At 38.5% G+C, this 22,077-nt stretch overlaps 1 long non-coding RNA gene across 4 annotated transcripts; it reads right to left on the bottom strand.

Annotated features, from left to right (window-relative positions):
* Window positions 1–4,311: 4,311 nt before the first annotated feature.
* LOC145469380 (uncharacterized) lies at window positions 4,312–19,905 on the bottom strand. Of its 4 annotated transcripts, none has more exons than XR_014042308.1 (5): window positions 19,703–19,905; window positions 7,530–7,641; window positions 6,621–6,692; window positions 5,169–5,266; window positions 4,312–4,628 (listed from the first exon to the last, which is right to left on the bottom strand). It is a non-coding gene; the product is annotated as an uncharacterized LOC145469380 (long non-coding RNA). The 4 variants fall into 4 exon arrangements; XR_014042306.1 differs by lacking the exon at window positions 19,703–19,905 and adding an exon at window positions 8,679–8,818; XR_014042305.1 differs by lacking the exons at window positions 6,621–6,692; window positions 19,703–19,905 and adding an exon at window positions 8,679–8,829.
* Window positions 19,906–22,077: the final 2,172 nt, after the last annotated feature.

Raw genomic sequence — 22,077 nt, 5'->3', positions numbered from 1 at the left:
AACTTACAAAGATGTCGATCGTTTTCAGAAAGGGTCGGTCCACGAATTATATTGCTTGAAAGCCAGCCAGTTAAGCAAAGTTCACGCTCGAAACGTTCTCGTGAGATAACAATTAACTGAGCCGATTGCGGTATGAGTTCAATCTACGAAAACACTGGCAAAAAATAGGTAGTCAATGACGGTATGTGGCTACTGCCGTTATTATTTAGAACATTGCAGTAAAACAAATCATATTGCGATAAAACGAGCTAAATACGAAAACGTTTTTGGACTCGTAGCTCATTAAAAACATGTGACTTGTTTCTTGCACCGCGCAAAATATGTCGATCTCCAATGTTGTAAAGATAAGACTTTCGGTAACTTGAGTTAAATATCTTGCCGTCAAGTTAGTTGGCTTTCTAGTAGGGTGCAGGAAAAAAAAAATTACGTGTGAATTTGGAGGCACATTGTGCGGGAGAATTAAACCTTCGATTGTGCGGGGAATTGTGCGTGATTATTGACGAACCTATGTTCTCGCCAAGTCCTAAGGAAAATCTGCATTGACGATAGTTTAGCCAGTTATTTCACTAGTAGTTCAAATATATTTAGCAGTCTTAATTAGCAATCGCCAATTCGTTTAGAAAACTGTGTCTGACTGCAAAAGAAAATCATGTTGCGTGACATGAACTAGACGAGCATGAAACCAAAATAAATAGCAAAATAGAATGCCGCATCTTCCCTCATAAATGAGAGTCCTTTTTTAAAAAATACTCTTGCCTTGATTCAATAAAAATATGTAGTTTGAATATTTCTTCATAAGCTGCGTTAAGGGTCGCAAATTCTTGGAAGTTATCCACAAAATACACAACTTGAAAGTTTCTGCAAATTATTTGCAGTGCAATTTGAGCCTAGTCACAAGACTGTTGTTTTCGCGAAGGAGTTTATCATGATTCGTTTTGGCTCTCTCGAAAGGGATTATTCGCTCTCCAAAGAAGATATGACTCTTGAAAAGGGTTTAAGATCGTAACACGGCAAAGATGTTCAGCTACACAATGTACTCGGATCGCCACGACCAGTAAACAAACTTCGTACAATTTCTGCTAGCATGTACAAAGTAATCGCCATAAGTTGTAAAAAGACTTCGAAAATTCTTTGCAAACAACTTCTGCATCAATGCGTAGACAGCTGTGCTTCATTCTTGAATCAAAATGGTTTAAACTCACAACTTGCGATAGGATGAGGAGGATCCTAAACGAAGCAAATTGAATTGTAAATATCTAAGCGGAACTCTTGTGCTAAAATATCCTGATTCTTTAGTTTGCTTTTATTGTGTCCAATACGCGTTTTCGTTAAGTACGATTTCAAACTGTGGTACGAAGCCCGAGTAAACGTTCTGAGAGCGTCTAGTTTCAAATTTAGGAGAAGACGGGGGCGCTTATTCGAGGGGGGAGGCGCTTATTTAATTTTTCCTAAATCGTAGCCTGACATGATCATTTTTTAAATATATCATCTGCGCGTAAACACCAACATAAGCTGTTTATTGACATAAAAAGCTGATCCTAAAGCTTAAATCGCGGCACCGTTAGTACTTTAAGTGTTCACTAAACGTGTTCACAAACTGAAACAATGTACAAATCTAATACTAAATGACGAAAACTATACACCCTTTGTCTCATTACTCGTCCACAACATGGGGGGAGGGGAGGGAGGCGCTTATTCGAGGGGGGGGGGGGGCGCTTATTTTAAATTTCGGCCGATAGGAGGGACACTTATTCGAAGGCGGCGCTTACTCGAGGGGGGCGCTAATTCGAGGATTTACGGTAATAAATGAATTTTTAAGATTAAGAAGTGTTGACCGAATGGTGCTTAAAGGAGCTGTGTCACGAATCTAAGCCAAATTTTGACATTCGAAAAATGGCCGCCAAATTGAGTGAAATATAAAAACAAACATTAAAAAACAGTGAAGAAATGATGTAGCAACATTACAATATAGGAACGCTGTTTTAAAGGCCTATGGAATTGTGCCTTCGAAAGAAAATTTCTCAAGTTTTCAAAAACCTATATTGAAACGGATTGCGATATGGGTTTTTGAAAAACTGTTAGACATGAACAGTTTTTAAACTTAATCTCGTTTGTTTGTCACTTTTAATTATAACGCCCAGGAATTTGTTTGTAATGAAGCTATGGTTTTGTCAGTTAGATCTATAGCGTTTAGATCTATAGTGTTTCATAGCGAGTATTTGGCTAAACGAAATAATATAGACCAAACTCAACTGTGACACAGTCCCTTTTATGTGTCATCTATTGTTTGTTCGTAATGAAACGACAAATTATTCGTAAAATAGTGATAGGCAATATTGCTGTAACTGAATTCTGAGAAATTGTTTTTATTTATTCCAGGTAGGACGCTTTTTCAGTCACGAAGAGCAGCTGAGGCCTGGGTAGACTGTTAATAACCTCAAGATGAATTGATCATACACCACGGTGATGCCTGAGAGTGACTAGCCGATAGGTTTTATATGTCTACCGAATAGTGTATGTACTGGTGACAGGTTAGATCTCTCTTACTTCTAAGAAATAGTTTTTGGAATCGGACTCTGTGGCAAACAGTATTTTAGTGGAGTCATGACACTATAGTCGAATTACCTACCAAAAGAAGGAAACTTGAAAACCGTAAGGGGAAAAACCCGGCTGGCTACCTCAAAGAAAAAAAATAGGCTTTCATTTTAGCCTGGTGAAAACTCGCAGGATAAAATTAGTGTCGAATATTTCTTTTTTCTGTGGTGCAAGTTTCAATGGCTCCCTTGTGAAAGAAAAAAGAAAATTTCAATTTTCTTTACTTCATTATTCCCAATCGAGTAGGGACAAAAATTGCTCCTGTGCCGATGAATTTATTTGGTTTGTAAGCCGCGGCAATGAAAAGGATGACGCATTTTCTCACCAAAAGTTAATGTTCACGATCTGGAATATCCGCGAAGTTCAGAGTCATTCAAATTGTTTATTCCAAAAACAATGCAAATGGTAATTTCATCGAATGTCATTCTGTGATCATCATAATTTACATGTTACTGTTGTTGTTTACGTACAGCGCAGCTAGCTTAAAACCCTTCAATCTTTCGTACTTCCTTTTTGCAGCAAATCGCGAATAGAAGTTTCTAAGTTTATTTAGACTTAGTGGCAGTTATATGTTGAAAGAATTTTTAAATCTTCAAGTCCATTAATTACATGTATTCGTAAACTTTGTAGCTGTCGAAGGAAAACAGCGGCGGTATGTAATTGTTTTATTTTCTCAAAGGTTTAGTAATATAACTCTGTCGCGGGTCATTAGTTCATAATCTAGTTCCACATTGTGATTATCGCGGTAACTCAAGAAAGTTGTAGCTGTTAGAGGAAAATAACACAGGGTTCGTACATGAAGGTTTTATTATGATCATAACATCTTCAGAATATGGCGGAGGTAAGAAGACGAAGATTTAGGGACTTTGCGTGTACGTGTACACTGTTGTTTATTGAACGCGAAAGATTTGTACTGTAATATTAATCTTTATTGGTGTTTGTCTGCTGTAGTATTACAAAATAAATTGACTTTATCATGTTACAAACTTGTGTCAGTTTACTGAAAACCATGCTTACAAGACGCTTTTGCAGATGCCGTACAAATGACGAGTACCAGACAAAAAAATTGTCGATCTTGGAAGGAAGGCAAAAATTGATGTGGAACACCACCACCTCCCCGCCACCACCACTAACTAGCATTTCTTTTATACTTATACTTATACTACAATAAACCTAATGTACTGTACGTCGTGACTGTAAGTAACTAATAACTTCGTGTCGATTTAAAACGAAGTTCTAACTTCGGGTTTCCCGACACGGAGGTATCAGTTACTTGTAAGTCTTGACCGTAGGTAACTAATAACTTCGTGTCGGGTAACCCGAAAAAACTTCGGATTCCCCAACACGAAGTTATGGGTTACTTACAGTCACGACTTACAAGTAACTGATGCCTCCTTGTCGGGAAACCCGAAGTTTGAACTTCGACTTAAACCGACACGAAGTTATCAGCTACTTACAGTCACGACGTACAGTACATTAGGTTTATTGTAACTGCGACGCTTCCCTAGTACGCATGCGTATTACAGGCTACTGTACCACAAGGATGGGTGGACCAAACTCTTGCTATAAGTATAAAAGAAATGCTAGTTAGCGGTGGTGGCGGGGAGGTGGCGGTGTTCCACATCAATTTTTGCCTTCCTTCCAAGGTTGACAATTTTTCTTTGGCCACTTCTTAAAACTTGTCATTTTCATTGTCATTGTCAGTTTCGAGGCATCTGAAAGAAAGAGGTCGCAAGCGAACTTTACAAACGTTTCCCGCCAAAAGACTTAGAAAAATTTTATTATAAAATATGATACCAAACGCGCATGCGTGCATGCAAAGTTGTACCACAAGGACGAGAGCTCAAAACTCTCGCTATAAGTATAAAAAATATGCTAATGGTGGCTGGCGGGGAGGTGGCTGTTTTCCACAGCAATTTTTGCTTTCCTTCCAAGGTTGAGAATTTTCCTGTCTGGTACTCATTTTTTTCCGGGCATTTGCAAGATTGTCTTTTGTCTTTTGCCCTTCCCCACATTGGTCATTTCAAAGGCATCTGAAAAAACATAGAAATATTTCCCACCAATTAAGAGACTTACAATATTATTCCAAAAGAACATGATCGTAACAACTTAGTTAGAAGCTACTTAGACTTATACAATACCTTCGATGACTTAAACTTAAACAATATCTCCGAATTTTACATGCACTTGTACTTGATGTACCAAAACCGGCACAATCAAAACCAACTATAGCGAGACACGTTTTTTCACTTGAACTTCCATACTCTCATTGCGCGATTTCTCAGAAAGAATATTTTCTTCCACATGTAAATCTGCACGTAGCTGTCCCTGAACCGGCACGATTCAAAATCGATCGTAGCGAAATTTACTTTCATCTTCACGTTTGAAAAAGTACTGTTGACGTCTAATCAAGTTAACAGCCAAATATGCAACAAAAGGTTTTAACCGTTTAAAATCTGTCTAGTTCTGTACCTAACATTCCTTCCACACTCGAAAAAACTTTGGTTTGTTGAATGCCTTGATATGAACGAGATAAGATTACGTATAGCAAATATATAAACAATACCACTTACCCGAGTTTCCCCATCGCGTTCAGAGGATTCATTCGATAGCGTGCATGATGTCCTTGAAAGCCACCTTCTCAAACTTTGAAGCTGCTCGCTGTTGAAGCCTAAGGGAAACAAAAAGTAATAATACGAAGTTAATCTTATCCGACTGTCACTGTTAACTTTCCGTATAAATTAAAATATAAGGCAAGAATAAACGCAAATAAGATGCAAATTGTGCCGTTCTTCCGTTCTGCGATAAACACATCACGCTTTTTTTCACAACGTAATAAGCTATTTTTTAAAACATATACATGTATACATATATTTTCCAATTCGCAAATAATCAGCTCCCCTTTAACCTTTTTTACGACCAATAGTGATTATTAAAATTAGATTTTAATATCTCAGAACGCTGCGATAACTGTAACCATGACAAATTTATAATTATTTGCTTCAAAGCTGAGCATCATAAATTTTACGTTTGTATGTTTAGCGAGATAAAATTTCCCCCCAAAACAAAACAAAAACAATTAAGCACCTAAGTATTACATTGTGTGCGCTGTTTAGGTACGTCACGCTGACCATTAGTGAGCGCCACTCGTATGCTTATGTAGTCAAGTTTTCCGCGCAAGATTGTATTAAGTCGAGTTGGCGCAGTGGTTTGGTGCGCGCCTCTCGCTCCGGGATTAGACAGAGTCGCGAGTTCGATTCCCGGTCCAGGCGTACAGAGGTACTTTTTCCTTTTTTTAAAAACCAGAAATTAATTGACCAAACCTTCCTCGTGTACCACTTTTTAAAAAATCAATTTTACAGTGCAAAATCCGATCGCTTACATTGAAGGAAAAAGAGCAAAGAATTTACTGTAAAATGTTATTTGCGTTCAACCATTAAAAAACCGATACTTTTTACACGGATGAAAAAGGACGCCAATATGACTTCTCCTGGTCAAACGAACTTGCTTCATGGTTCCAAAACTTTTATAGCTCGATGTATTCGATATTCTCATACTAAATACGCAGCAAAGTTCAGCCAATGTCGCAATGTTGGTCTAATGACCGGTTTCGTTATTCTCAGTAGTGAAATTTCTCTGCCGTTTTGCAACTTGAATTATGTAGCGGTAAAGTTAAATAAAAAATCTCAAAAAAGCTTTCAAGGTTGGTTCACGCTTCCTACAAAATCAATAAAATGGCGGTTTCGCCGCCGAAAATCACTCGCGCGCGAATCCCGCGAGCCACACATGTTACATGTGGTTCTGAAGTTGTAAAACAGAACATTGTACTCCGGTCCACACAGTAGCACTGAAATGTTATTTTGAAAATTGTCAAACTAAATTACAATTTCAACCAACACTGACCAAATCGGATCCCAATCGCTGTTACAACCAAACCAAACGCCGTTGAAGTATAATGAACGTAGTACCACATGTACGCATATTGGACCTATTCGTAGCCATTTAAGATATCTAAGGGGGCTCACCTGTATTGTAGCGAAACCAATTATTATCACGTTTAACATCTTTGTTAAGTTGAACAACTTTGGTTTTTAAAGCTGTGGAGGGTAAGAACATTATTTGAACAGTGTTTCCTTTTCATTTAGCGGGTTGGTACTAACACTAACTCAATTCAATCAATTTGTATCATGCTGATGCAGACAGTCTAACTTCAAAACCAGGCAAGTTTCTATTTTGAACTGTTTTGATGTGAAAACCACGCTATGTTAAGGATACAGAAACACGGGCCGGAGAAAAAATATACTTGGAGAACCCAATTCCTTTGCAGGTCAGTTCTCACACCCATCTCTCTGCATTTCTCCCTAACAAAATTTCTCGCCAACAAAAATATCATTCTAACAGCACAAGATTTGTAACAAGACAATTTACAGCATCTTCGGATAATGCAAAGACGCCAACCAACCAAACAATTTTCTTACAACCATTGTGCAAGTACTTTAAAGTAATACTTTCTTTAAGATGTGCGTGCAGTTTCGATCATAAAACCTACAGGTAACAACCCGTTTCTGGCATAGGGTTAGGCTTATAAGGGAGAGACCCCTGGGTTTGCCAGCCAACACAACTTTGGCTGAGTGACCCATCTTTCAGGAGCAGGTCCCTTGCTACCCTGATGTGACATCATATCTCGAACTCTGACTCAAACCTACATTGATAATTAGTCTGAAATCTCTCTTAATTATTTACCGAGATTTTTTTTCCATTAAAACAGCAAGCAGGTGACTGTTTTCGTCCCGTTAACTGATTCTGGCTACAGAATTTTGTCACAGATTTTAAATCCGGTAAACTTGGGTTAGTTAAATGCGCTGATTGAGGTAACATTCAGCATAGCTGATCAAATAATCAAATCCACAGTAAATGTTAGCAACATAACTTACTTGAGTTTGTCTCTCGTGTTAACGAAAAATGTGAGAGGAACTTTTTCAACAGTGTAAATGATGCTTTGGAAAGTCAGCTTCTTGAACATTTGAAACCAGCCACCGTTGATACCTGAAAGAACAAGATAAGAACCTTTATTTAAGTGTCAAAAACAAAAATGTTTTACCTTTATTCCACTTCCCTATCAAATTTCGTACTAGATGTCGTCTTATAGTAAAAGACGAAGAATAAACACAAATAAGATGCAAATCGCTTAACGTAAACACATCTACTATAATTGTTTGTGTTACACTACAGCAATTTAACTGACTACAATAAACTGATTTTAAATAAACAGTTCTGAAGCGCGAACTAATAATCAATGCCACGTTGACTTTTCTATGACCGTCACTAATAAAATTTGCCTTAAATTCAGTACACAATTACAAATATATAATTGTCTTTGCCATGATTTACGTGCATGTACTTCAAAGCTGGGTTCATAAATTTATCATCCCAAGATAGACTTGGCATTTGGGCAAAAAGAAAAATATATAACATTTGAAATATACAGTATGATGTGTGCTGTGATCGAATAGCTGTATTTTTTAGTTATCTGACTCGATGATTGGCTGTATACAATGCAGGTATACAAGGTATACAATACATTCTGATTGAATACTGTAGCCAATCGTTTTGCAGATACCCCAACTGATTTTTTGTTTTTTTGTAATGCCTTTTATGAGCCTGGTAAAATTTCTTGCAGAGTTGCATCCAAAACAGAACACTGTGTGCAGATCCACAGGACAGATTACACTTTCAATGAATGGTAACCCCAAATTTGGATCTCTAATTACCCCTCACTTCTTTTCTCATTCTTTTCCCACTTTTTCTTTTTTATTTTATTCACTTTTTCCTAACTTTCTATTTTCCTATTTATTAATAATAATAATAACAAAAAAAACATTTGTAACTATTGATAGACTGGCCTGCCTAGACTAGCGCTAGCTATCCATGGGCCAGTCCAACTGTAAAATGTACATTACGGAATAAAAAATGATTGATTGAATTATAACCAAACCGAACGTGGGTAAGTAATTAAGGCTAGTTCCATATGTACGCCTAGCGGACCTATTTCAAGACAATCTGAAGTTTCCAAATGAGACTACCTGTATTCTGGTGAAATGGATGAAAGATTGTCATGTTCAACATCCTTGGTCATAAGGTTGAATACCTTTGGTCTTAAAATCCTGTCGAGGTTAAACATTTTATTTGAAGAATATTAATTAATCAATAAATTGATAATGTTAATGATAATAAATTATCGTAAATTCTAATCATTATTTAATTAGTAATTTTCTCCTCAGTTTGCAGGTCAGCACCAGCCATTTATTTGCCAGAAAATAAATAATAAGTAATCAAAGCAGTGAATAAAATTGATTTAATACTTGGCAAAATCCTACTCAAAATAGTACATATACTAAGTGAGCTGAGTAGTCACATAAATTTTCAAATTTTATCTGGGTTGTAAAACTGAAGTCAAAAAAAAATAATATTAAATAGGTAAGTTAATTAAATTTTAAGAAAAGAGAAAACTAAAACTTTCTCAAGATCAGTTTCAATAATGCAAAAAGTTGAAATTCAAATCAGGGCAACAATCTATTAGACATTTTTGAACTGTTCTTTTGTAGTATCAGTTTCTTTTACACACAGGGAAACAAAGGCACCAGACAAAGGCAACATGAAATCAACTCTTATACAGGTCAGTTCTTACACCAATCTCGTGTGGAGTTCAAGATCAATTTTGTCTTGTACTCGCAATTTGAATATAAGACCAGTCTTAATGCTTCACAGATCAAGAAACTCAGAAAGAGATTTTTTGGTGGAACCAGCTACCTTGTGGGCCAGTTCTTACACCCATCTCCTGTACAAAGTTCAAGATCCATTCAGCGCATGCAGAAAGTCCAATTGTTCCTAAACATTTTTTTTTTATCTTGTGCTGGCAATTTGGATATGGGACCAGTCTATGCTTCACAGATCAAGAAACTCAGAAAGAGATTTTTGGTGGAACCAGCTCCCTTGTGGGCCAGTTCTTACACCCATCTCCTGTACAAAGTTCAAGATCCATTCCATGTATGAAGACAGTCCAGTTGTTACTAAACAAGTTTTTTTTCTTTTGTGCTGGCAATTTGGAATGTGGGACCAGTCAATGCTACACAGATCAAGAAACTCAGGAAGAGATTTTTGGTGGAACCAGCTCCCTTGTTGGCCAGTTCTTACACCCATCTCCTGTACAAAGCTCAAGATCCATTCAGTCATGAAGACAGTGCTGGTTCTGAAACAAGTTCTTATTTTTCACCTTTTTTGTGGGACCAAGTCTATGCTTCACAGATCAAGAAACTCAGGAAGAGATTTTTGTGGAACCAGCTACCTTGTGGGCCAGTTCTTACACCCATCTCCTGTACAAAGTTCAAGATCCATTCAGCGCATGCAGAAAGTCCAATTGTTCCTAAACATTTTTTTTTTATCTTGTGCTGGCAATTTGGATATGGGACCAGTCTATGCTTCACAGATCAAGAAACTCAGAAAGAGATTTTTGGTGGAACCAGCTCCCTTGTGGGCCAGTTCTTACACCCATCTCCTGTACAAAGTTCAAGATCCATTCCATGTATGAAGACAGTCCAGTTGTTACTAAACAAGTTTTTTTTCTTTTGTGCTGGCAATTTGGAATGTGGGACCAGTCAATGCTACACAGATCAAGAAACTCAGGAAGAGATTTTTGGTGGAACCAGCTCCCTTGTTGGCCAGTTCTTACACCCATCTCCTGTACAAAGCTCAAGATCCATTCAGTCATGAAGACAGTGCTGGTTCTGAAACAAGTTCTTATTTTTCACCTTTTTTGTGGGACCAAGTCTATGCTTCACAGATCAAGAAACTCAGGAAGAGATTTTTGTGGAACCAGCTCCCTTGTGGGCCAGTTCTTACACCCATCTCCTGTACAAAGTTCAAGATCCATTCTGCATATGAAGACAGTCCAATTGTTCCTAAACAATTTTTTTTGTCTTGTGCTGGCAATTTGGATGAGGGACCAGTTTATGCTTCACAGATCAAAAAACTCAGGAAAAGATTTTTGGTGGAACCAGCTCCCTTGTGGTCCAGTTCTTACACCCATCTCCTGTACAAAGCTCAAGATCCATTCAGCCCATGAACACAGTCCAATTATTGTTCCTAAACAAGTTTCTTTTTTTTATCTACTACCAGCAATTTGGATGTGGAACCAGTCTATATGCTTCACAGATCAAGAAACTCAGGAAGAGCTCCCTTGACCTTGTGGGGCAGTTCTTACACCCATCTCCTGTACAAAGCTCAAGATCAATTTAGCGCTTGCAGACAGTCTAATAGTTCCTGAACAGGTTTTCTTAAAATCTTGCACTGGCAATTTGGATGAGGGGCCAGTCTATGCTTCACAGATCAAGAAACTGTGGTAGAGTTTTCGGTGGAACTGACCATATCCATATTTGTGTGACCTTACACTCTTTTATAAAATTTGTCTTGGATTGATGGATAAATCAAATTTTCCTTGCCCCCTAATTTATTAATTAACTTGAAATAGTAAACAATAATTTATTGAAATAGTCTCTGTCAGAAAAATTGGAATGAAATTTTCTCAGTCAGTTAAAACAAATTGTCACAGGACCAGGCCATATTTATTCTGGGTTTGACAACTTCACAATAATTTACACATAAAGGCTGCAGCAGTGTAGAGTTTTGTGATATACAGGATGAAGTTGGGTAAATACTTAACTGAATCCAATTCTGTGTTTCTTGGTATCTAGTCACAGAGAACATTATCACTTGAGCTCTTTTCTCCTGATGGAGGAAAACAAATGAAAGATATTTTATAAACTACATGTAAATAATATTTAATTAACCCAAAGGAATACATGTAATTGTAAACAGCACATGCCTTACAGGCTTAACATGCTTAACCCACCAACTGTTAAACTCACCACCAATTCATGAGCTTGGGAAAGGTGCCTTGGGAAAGGTGGAGCCAAGCAAGATATGAGCCTCAAGCAGCCCATGCAGGTATCCATGGCAACACTGCTAGCGGCAACCACCAGGCACTGTAATACTGACAGAATCAGTGGAGATACTTATTATCCACACATGTATATTTGCTGTCAGCTGTAAAAGGAAGGGAGGCAGGGTGAAAAAGCATGCTACAAACATGAATGGCACTCAAAGCAAACTGCAAGTTCTTCCACAGCTGGCAAGCAATACTCTTAAGTCCTGCAAAATCCTGCATGAGACCCCACAGAGCATGCCCCCCTGAAAGGCTGCTGACCAGCACAAGCTCAAGTCAAACGTTGCCTTAATTACATTTAGCCACATAGTGTATCACTTGACCAATATATTTACAATAAATTATGAAAATATCCTCAAGGGAACTGTGTTTAGTTTAAAAACATTACATGTAACTACTCAAGTGAAGTCTTAATTCAGAAACAAGTGGTGACGTAGACCTTCTACATGCAAAGTGAGAGCCTTTAACAATCTGTATGAATGCAAGAGAAGTGATTTCACCTGAATAGAAACATTTTAAGACAAACACGATTTCTACTGGCTACAAGAGCTTTGTGAGTCTAGGGGAAGAAGTGGTCAATATCCTAAATACGTGTGGCCAGTAATTCCATGTGATCTAACTCAACAGTCTGGGCTCAGAAAAAAAACAAATTGAATTCCAGCTTCCCCTTGGCACAAGTAGCACTCAAATTTTGGTTGCCCTGGGCAAGTACTTGTCCCGTAAGATCAGACAGCACTTTTTGGGAGCCCTGAATAGTGCGAGTGTGCATCTGACTCACTGTGCATAAAATAATATTATCACCATAAGCAGAATTTTGCCACTAATTTTAAGCAAGAAAAATCCTTGTTTATAATACAAAAATGGTGAATGATACCAAAAGGCCTTCAAAAACTTTGTATTGCTATGAATTTCCTAGCCCCAAAACGGATTAAAAAAACATTGAAAATAAGGATTAAAAGTACTTTGATTTAATTTTGCTGTGATTTTAAATTTAAAATTGCTCATTTGCTCTCCATCCCTGTGACCAAGGGTTCATAATTGAAGGCTTTCATGCAAAAAGGGCGTACATAGCTTTTTGGGCCGTTTTTTATTTTTTGCAGGATCAGGCTAATTTTTGGCAGACTTACTTGTTTTGACATGAAAAGCATTGCTGCATAATAGTTTTTGTTGATTTGCGCTTCGTTTTTGAGAAATAACATACACATAAAAACTCAGTTTTCAAAGCGGCATCTTTTGGAACGAACCCTTCAAAGGTGGATTTCAACGTGACATGAACTTAGATGGTTACTTTTAGCAGCCTCGACAGTACAGGTTTTTTAAACAGATGTTTTTAATTTTGAAAGAAGTAGAGAAATAGACCGACCTCGTATCGACAAAAAGCAAAACAAACTTGAATCCAGCCCATTCAGCGCCTTATTTGCTTGCGCTAACAAAGCAACAGTAAGAGAATAGCGTAATTATACGAATGATAAAACTTGTATCGGTTCCAAAAACTAACGGCAAATGCCCCGCTTCGGTGACTACATCGTTTAGCACAACAAAAGGTTTCTTTTGTTTTTCGTTCAACAATTAAGATCTCCGAAAGATACCCTTGGAAAACTGAGATTTTTGGAATTACGGAACGGTGCTTTTCATGTCAACAGTGCTTTTCATGTCAAAACAAGTCAGTCTGCCAAAAATTAGCTCGATCCTGAAAAAATTAAAATCAGCCCAAAAAGCTATATACGCCCATTCTACACAAAAGCCAATTTTAATAGCTGCACTTTCACTGGCACAAGAAACTTGCTCATTGTTCACAGATATTCATGGTAATGAATTTCTTTCACTGATTGTGTCCTCTCCCCGCTTCTGCATCTATCTATTTACAAAAACCAAGTAGAAGATGGTGTTCCATGTTCTCTTAGAAAATAAATATGCACATTTGAGGTCTAGAAAAACTGTTAGTGGATGGATGAGCAGAATCCAAGTGTTTAGCACTTTTTCTAGACCTCAAATTTTATCACAGTGCCTAAGAGATCAAAATAACAGACTCGAGTCTTGTTATTTGAGGATATGGAATTTCCAATCAGTAGGGGTCTAAAGTAGAAAAATTATGGAAATTCCAGGTAGTAGGGGGAAGCACCTTCAAATGGAAAATTCTAGGGGGTGGGGGTCAAACAGGAAAAAAAACCCTCCATGGGGGAAGAGGTTCGATATTTTTCTGAACCCTCAAATTTTATCCCCTGGTCTGCTGTCTGCATTTTACACTGACCGTTTTTATATGTTTAATACACATGCATACCTTGACAGTCGAGACTGTCACCTAGAGCTTGTCAATGATTATTCAATGCTAATTATTTCACAATAATTATTAATAAACATACCTGCTCTATGGTGCCAAATATTCAATTATCGTCCTGTACAGCCAGTCATTTGCTGTTTATCTTATCTTTAGCTGGTGACATTTCTCATTTCCTCTGTTCTGCTCTTCATCTGATCCAATCTTGGCTTGTAGTTTTGTTTCAGTTCGTTCAGCCAAGTTATCTCACTTGATGTGCTTGATGTGTCCAGTTGAAATTACTTAAAGAATTTCCACGTGCAAGCTAACCTTCAACATTTCGGTTATTTCTCAACGAGAGGTTTACATTTTCTTGTGTAACGGCCTCAAGAAAAAAGCCCGTTTAGTTTACTAGAGTATTACACTCAAAAGTTTGTTCCCTCTTGCACATGTCTTCCGCTATCTTTGTTTTTATCTCTTTACTCACTCGATCACAATGTCGTGTTTGTGTCACGTGATAGCTTCCTCCCCAGTCTTAACCAACAGGAGATCTCGCTTTGGAGACGATTTGATTGGCTCAAGAGAGGATCAAGATTCAACTGAAGAGGACGTTTGGAGAAGAAAAAGACCAAGTTACCACTACATAAAACGCATTGGTTTTGAGTACAGTTCATGCTTTGGCAAGACGTCAAAACCATCTTATCCGAAGCAAGTGTTTGCAAGCTTTGCTTGAAGTAAATTCTTGTCGCAGGTATTGGTGTTTCATAACGACGCTGAACAAAAAGACCAGTCAGAACTTGTTTCTAGTGGCTGAGAGCTAAGTAAAACTTCTCGGCTAGTTGAATTCTTGAACGTGATGGAATACTATCAAGCAAGAAAGACCGTGCTTGACCACATTTCAAAACACCAAGGAGAGAGTTGAAAATACTACGCGTGGCGGAGTATTTTTGATGAACTTCGAGCCAGCTCTTATACAATCAGTTTCCACAGGTGACAAGATGGTGAAAGCTCTCTGGTTTTAAGGAATACAGTACAAGGTAACTTACACTATCCTTGATCAGGGAACCTCTTGTTAAACGGAAGGGCGATGTAGGCAGTGCCGTAGACTAGTCAGTATGAGGCAAACCAAGGCACTTACCTCAGTCATTTTTTTTTCTCGTTTTTGTTGTTTCTCTGTTGAAAGGGGAAATTAAAACACTGGTAGATGCCAACGAAAAGAATTTTACCATGGACTTTGCCTCAGTCATAATTTTTCTCTGGCTACGGTCCTGGTGAGGCAAACCCAAGGAACAAACAGAAAAGACAAGGGAGCACAGTAAAAAACGCTAAACGGAATACCTAAAGGAAAGGAAGATGAACTGTATAAATGGAATGCAAAACGAAACACAAAAGAGAAGGGGTAAGGGGCAGAGCTTAAGATGCAAAATATTCAGGGAAATATATCCCGTATTTAAGATATTGACAACGAAGCTAAAATAAAACAAGCACCTTTTCGTGTCACCTTTTCGTGTTTCGGTGTCACTCATTTCATTTTTATAAAATATATTTCTTAACTTTGTTCCTCTCTGGTATAAAAAGGCAATACTATTTTTCATTATATTACAGCCACTTCAATCTAACCGTCAACTTAAAAATTACTTAGTCACGACAGAATAACACCAAACAAATGAGAAATGACTTGTTTCTAAAGCACAGTGTGGTTCCAGTCAAACGTCTGCTCACTAGATTTGCTCCGTTCTAGATTTACTACCTCTTACGTTTTCCCGCGTTTTATCATCAGTGACTGATAACACATTTTCCCGCGCTTACCATCAGTGACTGATAACACATTTTCCTGCGCTTACCATCAGTGACTGATAACACGTTTTCCCACACTTGCAGTCGATTACGCCTTGTTCCAGCGCTTGCTATTGGTTCAATGTTTTCACGTGCTTGTAACTTTTCTCTTTGCAATATTTTATCTCCTCTTTTCACCAGTGACATAATTCTGCAGATTGATGGTTATCGCTGATTACTCCGTTTGCGTAAAAAAACTGCTTCTCATGTAACGTTTAGATTCCTTTCACAATACGTTTGAATTTTAAACCCTAAAAATCAGAAACTACTGCAAGGCCACAATTGAAATGTGGAAGGCTAGGCACCCAATATCGTTTAAGACCTTCATCCTCTGATCTGATTTTTTTTTTGTTTTCTATTATCTAACTTATTTTTCTGCACTATGAAATCGTTAGATGACAAAATGAATTGCAGCTAACAACCGAGTTAAACTCAACCTAGCATGCAATTAGCGTTAAAAGAGCATTCTGAATCGTTCAGCTTGCTCGCGAAAGTAAAATATTTAATAAACATCACTTGGTCAACGCCTTTACAATACACGATGCAAGCGTGAGAAGAACTTTGAGAGAATTTGAAAGATCATGTAAACCTGAACCGCAATCAAAACATTCTAGAGTGATGCCACGAGGATATGCAAAAAGAACAGGGTCATTTCTACTTAAACAACGAAAGCTGGTTGCGCACTCCTCGATATTCTAGGGCATCTTTTCATTCTAAATCATCTCTCCAACCATCACAAATACTTTCCACTACCTTCATTAAAAATTGCCTAAAATATGACCTGATCAAAATTGTCCGATATTTTGCTGTACTTTTTCAATACAAATAACCGAAAAAGACACCATATTTTACCATCAACTTGGTGGCTAAATTTCAATCTAACAGCGCAGCTATCAAGAAGTGTGATAACCTTCTGTAGAAATACTTTTTTCATTGACAAACAATTCTTCGCTATCCCTTTTAAGGACGGTGCCTACTAAATATAAAGGTTTTTGCACCAGGTTAGGACCACGCGGAAAAAATAGATCTTTGCAAGGGCTACGGGAATCCCTGAAGAAAAATTGGGGTAACCATGCATTTTTTTGAGATAATTAGCCTTAAATCTCAACAAAAATGCTGACATCAGCATTTTTCTGAAAAAGAAGGAAAGGATATTTCTTTACAGATTTCCTTAGAATTTGCCTTTACAGACGGAAAAGCAAACACAAATTATTATAAAGATCTTCAAACTACATGGTAAATGGTAATATAAAAACCATTTTTGGTATGTTTTTAATAACAAAATTGTTGCAACGGCGCTTATAGGGTCTGTCACAGCCTTCCTCTGGTTCAACTGAAACACAGTCTAAATACCTTTTGCTCACAACCAGAAACTAATCACATGTTGAATAGGCTTGCCACTTCCATTTCATAACATAAAGTGTAGGGGTAGCCACATGTTTTTTAAAGTTATTGATCTTTTTTGAAAACTTTTAAGGTGCCCGTTATATATTTTCCTGTCACCTCCCCAGTAAGTAAAACCTCTACATATCTCGAACTTGTTTTGCGCGTGCACTAAGTCATCTGCAGGTACATGTTTACAGTTGGATTTCAGTATAATTTTCGACAGATAACAGCTAGTTTTTCTGCTGGAAGACGTTAACAGTTAGTGGTTAGCGATATGCTGCTATTCTGGTGTTCCTGGTTTAAGTACAGGTTTATTAAACTTGTCGCTGCCATGTAGAGTTGCCAAATCCCACATATACACACAAAATTACCTTTTTAATAGCCTTATCTGGCACCTACCACTGGCCTTTCAGTACTCCAGGCCTGTCACTTTATGTTCATGTACTTCATGTTTTACCTGATAAGTAATACAGATACTTAAATAAGCGATGTACTGTGTACAGTCTTTTTCAAGTAGAATATGTAACAGTGTTCAGCCCTCAATTATAGTGAGGGTTAAACTTACAGACACCTGTATCCCACATAGACTCTTACTCATGGTGCCATTTACATCATGAAATTATGACCTGAAAACATCTACAGTTTTCATTTCCTTCTCGAGCAAACTGTACTACGCTGGTGAACTATATGCTGGGGGAGGGTCCTCCAATATGGGTATGGGTATGGTTTTCAGGCAGTCAAGTCCTGGTAGGATATAGAAATCAGACAATTTTGCTCTAGAATAGGGTATAATTTACCACGTAAGTGTATAAATATATAAATAATTTAGTCTAGAACAGGATTCCTTTCCTGGGGGTTCTACACGTATAATAGGAATTGGAAGTCGGAAGTGACTTTGTAAGATATTGGTGTAGCTACATTATGTTGGACTATGACAGTGATAGAGTTTGTGCATGAAAAATAGCTAGTCTAGGTTAGGGCAGGGGTTTTTGGTGCCAAGTCTAGAAAAGGGTTGCAAAATCAAGCTGATCATGGTCTAGTATGGGGTAAAGGGTTTCAGTGTCCAAGCGGCAAACCCCTACCCAATGATTTAAGGAGTACCCACCCTGGGACTACGTTAGACTACGAGCAGTCTCGTGTAGGCTCAAAAATCCGTGGGGAAGAATGCAGAGGAGAATGCAACAGAAGAGAGCGTTTGTGAGCGTGTGAGCTTGAAATGTGAAGCCACGAACCGTAAGTAGCCTGGGCATTGGAACATGAGCCAAAAGGGAGACTACAATGGTTTTATACTGCATTTCTGAAGCCTGACACTCTGGTGACGGAGTAATTCTATTGGTTGGTCTACAAAGTCATGAAGCACATCTGTCAGTAACCTTAATAAGTAACATGCAGCGTACGCCAAACTCCATTGTAAAGTTTGTCTCCCACTGTTCGACTCCTGCAGTTCACAACATTTGAATTTTGACCTCTCAGCCTTTTTATTAGTTTTATGCTTCACCCTTATTTTATGAAGGACCATGGTATTAGGAGGACTTTAAAGTAAAGCTGAGCCATTTGACCAAGAAGTATGAAATTTTTTTGGAAGTCATGGGCTGCTTTGTAGAGTATGATACCTCTGTAATTTGCCATGTGCTTCATGTATAGTTTGCTTTTAGCTTATTTCTATTACAACATATGTTTTAAGCACTCCATCACCCTGCAAGGATAGATTCCGTAAACGAGTTGGTTACTGCATTCAGGTGATGCTAGGTCCAGTGAAAACTGTTGCAAGTGATGTTGCTTCTTATCTCTGATACCATGTTTACCTTTGTCCCGGGCACTTAGCCTGAGACTTCACTAGTTACCTTAACGGGACTTTTCGATGGAAAATCTTACGAGAACACTTGCACAACGACAAAACTCAGATACTGATGGCGGATCGAAATTTCAGGTTTTTGCCCCGAGCAATACAAGCTTTTGTGGTGTTGAACAAATCATCACATCTTACCGGATGTAGCTATAATTGATTCACAAAAAAACTTAGAGACTGGAGTGTCATCAGTATTATGGGCAGAGGTGTTATTGACACGACCTGTCAAGGTAGCATCAGAAATGATGTGAAACCATTGCAGTCTTCTCTTTTCACTCATCTTCCAACACCCGCACTGCTCACGGTTTGTGGCTTTGCTGCTCGCCGCTCATATGTCATGCTCATCATCGCGCTTGCACAATCACTTGTTTTGCGTCCTTTCCCATGGATTTTCTAGCAAAAGTAACTACCCCAAAAGAGAGACTGCTCGCAGTCTAGGGCTTCATGTAAGCTTACCTCGAAACATTCCAGGCAAGAGTTATGGACCATTTTACAGTTGTCTGCTAAGAGACCTGGCCTTTGGATGGCAGCGAGACTGGAGTTGACCTTGTTTTGATACAGACCTCATTGTTTTTGTCATGTAAATGTACCTAGTTAGCATCAGAACAACTTGTTTTACACAACAAAAACAATGAGGTCTGTATCAAAACAAGGTCAACTCCAGCCTCGCTGCCATCCAAAGGCCAGGTCATGGCTAAGCAAATGTGTCAAAGCATGTAAAAGTCTTCTCAAGTAATCAAAATTAGCAATAAAACAAGTTTTCATTACACGTACATACCGAGTTTGGAAAAGACAACACTTCACATCTTGAGGTCGCTTGCTGTTCCTGACACTTGAATAAGTGAGCGAATTTCTCTCCAGTTTGTTCCACCACCAAAAGTTCGTGTCTCGAACACTTTTGGAAACATTTCTTGTAATGTAGACACGGTAGGCAAAGGTTTGAAGAAAGAAGCGGGGCTTACAAGCTCCTCGTGTAAAGTTTGTGAAGAAGGACCGAACAGATTATTTGTCAATTTGAGTCCCAGGGCCGCTCGTCTTTCTTAACCGTCGGGGCCTTGGCGCGAAGAAAAAGAGACTGAAGACACATGATTCTTGAGTTCATTGACTAATTTATCCTCAGAAATGTAAGGTGATCAAACTATTTACACATAGTCTTGTTAATTGTAATTTGTAACATCTGGGAATATGGAATGTAAAATTTACTTCTTTGCTGTGAGAGTTCGCTCACAAGGATTTCATCTCCTTATAGCCCAGCGCCGTGGAGGCGTAGTGCCCTGTTTTTGTCTCCGGATCGAGCGGTCTGCGTTCGAGTCCTAGCCGGAGACATTGTGTTGTGTTCTTGGAGAAGACACTTTACTACGATGGGTTAGCATCCCATCCAGGGTAAGTAGAAATACTCCTAGTCGCTTCATGCTACAGAAACCGGGATAAGCTCCGGCCTGATGGGCTACTTGGTTCGTATGCAGACTCTACCTTACCTATCTATAACCCAACGCTGCATTTTGAGTCACTTCAAATCAAAATTTCCTTTATCGAGAAAAATAAGATACCAAAAATTAGTCAATACGGTAAAGGGACCTCAAAGGCCAATATACAAAGAGCTACCCAACAAAAGCTCTTCTTATTGATTTCTTGTTTTGTTTTGTTTTGTTGTTGCTGCTTTTTTTGTCTGATAGAGAAAAGGTATTTTGACCAACTTCCAAAAGGTTTAAGGCTGCCACATTTTGCCACATTGTCAAACACTTGAGAAGGCGGGGATAATCGAAAAGGTTTTCTACGGGGAGGCTCCTCTCCGAAGTCCAACCCTTATCCTTTTGTATTCCATTTTGACTCATGAAAAGGAAACCCTTTCGCGTACCTTTCATTGAAAAATGTACCTCTTTCACATACCTACTTAAGAACATTGCATCTCTTTTCTAAATTAATGATGTAGAGCTTAATAAATTAGATGATACAGCGGTGCACCTGTGCGTCTGTTCGAAATATTTTAATTTACATTCCTTTTAATACCTAAATGACATTTTCCCCCACCCTTTCATATACCTCAACTTGCAAAATATAGCTTTAACGTTGTTTAAATATACTGTAAATAAAGTTTCCGATCAAATCGGGCCGACCAAAGTGGATCCGCTTGAACAGACTCAAAAATTTTTGTCTGTGGGCTAAATTGGCTAAATTGGAATACAGTTCCTGGAGTTTTGCGCCCTCCCGCTTCGTAGGATTCTTCTTCAATGATGCGATTTACGTTTCTTAACTGTCATTTGCGTAACATGAAGAGTTTGTCCTCAAGATCAGGATTTTTCGTGGTGGATTCCACACTGTTGAAACTTATAATCTGGCGTTATCAAGAGCTTTAAAGGCTTGCAAGACCATGGTGTTCTTGGAGATTTTTTCGGCAAATGCTACCTCTCATTTGCATATCATTTGCGTAGTCTGACCACCCACTACAACTCGTCACTTGCTATCGCAATACACGAGTTAATAACAATAACTTACCTTTTAGGTGATTTATTTATAATACGAGCCAGTCACAACAGTTACAAATTACGGCAGCGTTCTTAGGTATTTGAATGGGGTACCTTTTTTCAATAAAGGTATAAGAAAGGGGTTTCAAAAGGGGTGGGGGTTGGACCTCGAGGCAGAGCCTTCCCGTTAAAACCGAGAACCCAGAGTCACTCTGGGAAGGTACGACGGGACACTGAACAACTTCGCCTGAGAACTCAGAAGGAAAACCACGTGGGAACGCACGGGTTACCTCACCAGCGGAGGCCTGGGAAAAAAGCCACTGGCGGCCCAATGGGATTGTGGGACGGACACAAGGAAAGTCAGGGAGAGGGACACCAGAAGACGCAAAGAGAACGCGCGATTTATCGTACTAAGAAACACACACGGAAAGCAGGCTCATACACGGGCACACTAGGAAAGGAATCAGGTAACATAGGAAAGACGCGTCTCTCCGCGATATTGCTGGTTTTCAGTGTCACGCCATTCAAAATAGATCAAAATAAAAATCAAGACCGTTCAATAGATAAAGTCCAGAATCTGGGAAATGAAAGAAGGCAAATATGCAAAGACTCTCGCCGAGATTCTGGTCACAGCAATATTTCTTATGAAAGATATGCGGAGAAATTTTTTACCCAAATTTAAAGAGAT

The sequence above is a fragment of the Orbicella franksi genome, chromosome 15, assembly GCF_964199315.1.
Source record: "Orbicella franksi chromosome 15, jaOrbFran1.1, whole genome shotgun sequence".
NCBI classification, from domain to species: domain Eukaryota; kingdom Metazoa; phylum Cnidaria; class Anthozoa; order Scleractinia; family Merulinidae; genus Orbicella; species Orbicella franksi.
The sequence above is the reverse complement of the archived record's forward strand: the minus strand, read 5'-3'. Positions and strand labels throughout refer to the sequence as shown.